Source organism: Podarcis melisellensis (assembly GCF_964234715.1).
Source record: "Podarcis melisellensis genome assembly, chromosome: 3".
NCBI lineage: Eukaryota > Metazoa > Chordata > Lepidosauria > Squamata > Lacertidae > Podarcis > Podarcis melisellensis.
This window is the reverse complement of record NC_138530.1, coordinates 71541234-71545504: the sequence shown is the minus strand read 5'-3', so window position 1 is coordinate 71545504 and position 4271 is coordinate 71541234. Positions and strand designations below refer to the sequence as shown.

Below are 4271 nucleotides of genomic sequence, written 5' to 3'. Positions count from 1 at the left end.
GCTACCAGCATCTAGTTGCAATATCATAATATTTCAAGGGAAAGGGTGTGGCAATTTAATATACTCCTACTCCTCCTTTTCTCCCCATTAACCTCTATTCCGTGAACCTTCTGGAGCAGATTTTGAGGATGTGCTGTAATTTGGAGAAGAGTTCCACTGTGCAGGTGGAAGTCTGCTGAACTCGTGGAATAGCGACATTGGATACAGCCCTAAGAAGTAAGCCCCACTGAATTTGCTTGCATTCAACTGAATACAAATGCACAGGGCTGAAATGTTAGCTATGATTTTGCCACAGAAGGTGACAACTATGCTGTCGTATTATGGATATGTGTGCATAGGCAAACCACCTAAAAGAATCAACCCCAAGTAAAGAATGAGACCATAAATATCATCCATATTAAAATTGTCCAGGGGTTATTATTAAACATCAGGTATCATTTTAATTTATCAATTTTTCCATTAGAAAATACTGGTGGTAACTTCCATTCCAATATACTAAAAATAGATGACAGTATCTTGCTCTCACAGTGGATACCTATGGGAAACCCACAACCAAGGCCTGAGCCCAACAGCACTCTCCCTGCTTGTAATTCCCAGCAAGTGGTATTCAGAGGCATACTTGAAATAGCACATCCTGGCTAGGAGCCATTTATAACCTTCATCTTCCATGAACCTGTCTAATCCCCCTTTAAAGTCTATCCAAGATGGTATGTCCTTAGCCATTGGTCATGCTTGCTGATGGGAGTTGTAGTTCAGCCCATAGGCGCCGACTCCATGGGGCCTGAGGGGGCCCGAGCCCCCTCAAAAATTTGTTTGGGGGGGCTCCGCCCCCCAATAATTTAAGAAAATTATTAGTTATATTATGCTTTGTAAAATCACAAAATTATGTTGGTATTTTTTATTTTCCTTGTTTGACGATAGTTACCTTTTAAAATACATTCAGTAATGAGTTAAAACAAAGCCACTCCCGATCTAGAGATGGGGTGGGGTTGCGGGCTCTCGACCCATCAACAATCTCGCGGGGCTGGCGTCAGCCCCGCGAGAAGCGGGGATTCCCCCTAGCTCATTAATATTCACCGCCCACGGCGGCAGCCAATTGGCTGCCGCAAAGGGCGGGCCCTCACAGGTTCACTTAAGGTCGGGGCAGCCCGGGGCTCGCCCCTTTCGTTCCCCCAGCAGCAGCGGTTTGGAGGTCTTGCCCCCCCCCCAATATTTTTTATAAGTCGGTATGGGCCCCGCCCCCCCCAATATTTTTTATAAGTCGGCGCCCCTGGTTCAGCCACATCCAGAAGTCAAAAGGTTCCCCACACCTGCCAAGGAGGCTACCTCCATGGGAAAAAGGAAAAAAAAATCTGTCTACTTTATAGCATTAGGTCCTATGGGTGATGTCCAAGCCTTTGCTTCCTACAATGTTTTTGAAAATCCTAGCCATGAACTTAACACTCCTGAGAGAAGGAAATGTGCATCTGTCAACCATCAGTGGATAGTTGATGGACCATGGTGAAATGGCAAAATTAACTGGGAAGCTGAGGAATCTAGAAGACAAGAACTTTAAAAAATAATGGGGAAAGTTTATAATTTATATACAAGATCATTGTAAGCAGGTTAAAACATTGGCAGGATTTTAAACACACTTGTAGTGTAACAGAATGTATGAATAATTTAGAAAGATAAAAAAATTGGGAAAGTATTGATATGCAGTGGAGAATAGGATCAATAGGACCCATGGAAGGGATGGGGGCAAGTCAGGAGATTCAGAGTAATATCGATATTCAGATTCTGAATTGGTTTTGTTGTATGTTTATATTTTTGAAAATAATAATAATAATTTTTTTAAAAGGAAATTGTGCATCTGTAGATGCAGCTCAATTTTCTACAATATTGTTGGTAGCCCAACAAATGAAAAGATTTTGCTAGAAAAACAATTGGGGAAAAGAGAATAAATCAGTAACCATGCTCTCCTCCCCCCAGAAAACAGAAATTGACACTGGAGAAATTTAAATGCTCTTTGTCACTAATCTTCCAGTCATCATCATCATCATCATCATCATCATCATAGGCCCTGATAAACAAAAAGTTATGAAATGGGCAGGACCTGAAAACAGGAAATATTTAATAAAGGTTCAAGAGAACTGAAAATAGTTATTTGCTTGTCTACACTGGGTTTTATTGCCCAGCAAGTGTATTTTATTGCCCTGGAAATATTTTTTTAAAAAAGAAGGTGCAGCCTGTAAAAAAAGAGTGAACAAAGGATGGCAATTCCAGGAAAAAGGGGTGGTGTGGAAGCAATAATCTTCAGGTCAAAAGAACTTCAGAAATTTGAATTCTTTGATACCAGAATAGATTATGCCATCTTCATTCTGTTATATTCCAGCCACAACCTGTTTTGTCACTCAGGTACATGCCAATCATATTTATTCATGATAACAAAAAATAACTGCCATTATAGTTGTGTGATACAAGCACTGGAATAACACATTCCCCTCAGTTAATGATCCCATTAAAATAATAAAGTTGCATCTCAATATAATGTTCTGAAATTGATATTGTTACTTGTAGCTGAAAGCTGTGAATTTGCTGTCTGTTCCTGAATGCAGTTTTAAGGAAACACCAGAAGCACAGACTCCATATGTCGGCATCTAGCACCACCAAGTGTTCAACTCAGTTTGTCTGCAGCAGAGCTCAAGAAAACACACGTGTCCTTTTCTCTGTGCACCATCGCAAGGCACAATCTGTGATGCTAGAAGCCTCCCATTGCTTTTAGATAGGCCCACCCAAGAGCATCTTGGAGGACAGTACTCTGTTTGAAGAGCTGCCGTGTGACCAGGAATTTGCCCATCAACAGCTCACACCAAGACACCAAACTCTGCAAGCACACAGGTCGCTACGTAAGTTCTCCTCACCAGGTTGAGATGTATCAGAAATAGCTATTACAGTGGTACCTCGGGTTAAGAACTTAATTTGTTCTGGAGGTCCGTTCTTAACCTGAAACTATTATTAACCTGAAGCACCACTTTAGCTAATGGCTGCCGCTGCGCAATTTCTGTTCCCATCCTGAGGTAAAGTTCTTAACCCGAGGTACTTTTTCTGGGTTAGCAGTCTGTAACCCGAAGCGTATGTAACCCGAGGTACCACTGTATTTCTAAATTTGTGTCTGAATGTAGGCAAATTTGTATTCTCCTCTGTCCTCTTTTTTGTACTTCTAATGCTTTCTCACTTTTTATATTAACACATAGTAGCCACTTCTAATGCTTTCTCACTTTTTATATTAACACATAGTAGCCACAGTTAGCCTTCCTTAGCCCTCAATATTATTTTTCTTCACCCACCTGAGGTGCACACATTTTAGGAGAATGGTGACGTTCCTTTCATCAGGCTTTTGAAGGTGAGGAAGCATAATCTGTCTGACATTAGTTTGTAGGGGACCCTCTGCTATATTCTTTTTTATTTTTTGTGTTTCTTTTTTATTGATGTTTGAATCAGTTTTAGAACATATATTGATGTGTCTCAGTGGGCAAGAGTCAACTAAGTTGCTGCAGGTGCAGAATGAGTTCTGCACAATGAGACTCTCCCCTCCACATGCCCCGTGTCCCCCCTAAATCTGCTCTGGGGGGTTGAGGGGAAACATAGAACAGGTTTAGGGGACGAACAGGAAGAGGAGAGGGTGGGCCTCGCTCCCTGTGTGCTTACCCCACTTAGCATGATGTTGAATTCCACCTATTAAGGTCTGCATCACCCTGTGACCGTACAGTGAAGGGTGACAAAGTAATACCTAAATAAATAAAATTATTGGCCCAGCTCTGTTTATTGTTCATCAGGGATCAGCTACTGCCAACTTTCCCACTCTTGTGCTGTCTGAAAGAGAAAAAACAGATTTTCAAAAATTCTTAAATGGGTTAGAACCAAAATGCTATGTTCTAGAACTGTAATTGTCATTGAAAATGTTGTTGTCATTAAAATCCTCAAACAATGAAGGAAGGGGGCTGCCAATGGCTGCAAGTCAGGATGGCCATATACTACCACCAAGATCAGAGGTGCCATGCCTCTGAATCCCAGGTACTGGGGAACAGCAGCAGGAGAGAGGAGACCTTGCTCTCATGTCCTGCTTGTGGGTTTCCCAAAGGCATCTGATTGGTCATGGTGGGAAACAGAATGCTGGATTCGGCTCTGAGTCAGGTCCAACAAGACTCTTCTTACACTTTTAAAAGATTGTTCTTTTCTTGTTTTTAGAAAGGTGGTCACCAGTTGATCATAAAACAACAATTTGTTTA

The 4271-nt window shown here is 41.5% G+C and overlaps 1 long non-coding RNA gene across 1 annotated transcript; it reads left to right on the top strand.

The window, feature by feature from the left end:
- The first annotated feature begins 3103 nt into the window (after window positions 1-3103).
- On the top strand, window positions 3104-3974 carry LOC309366245. The gene is made up of 2 exons (XR_014166607.1): window positions 3104-3196; window positions 3240-3974. It is a non-coding gene; the product is annotated as an uncharacterized lncRNA (long non-coding RNA).
- Window positions 3975-4271: the final 297 nt, after the last annotated feature.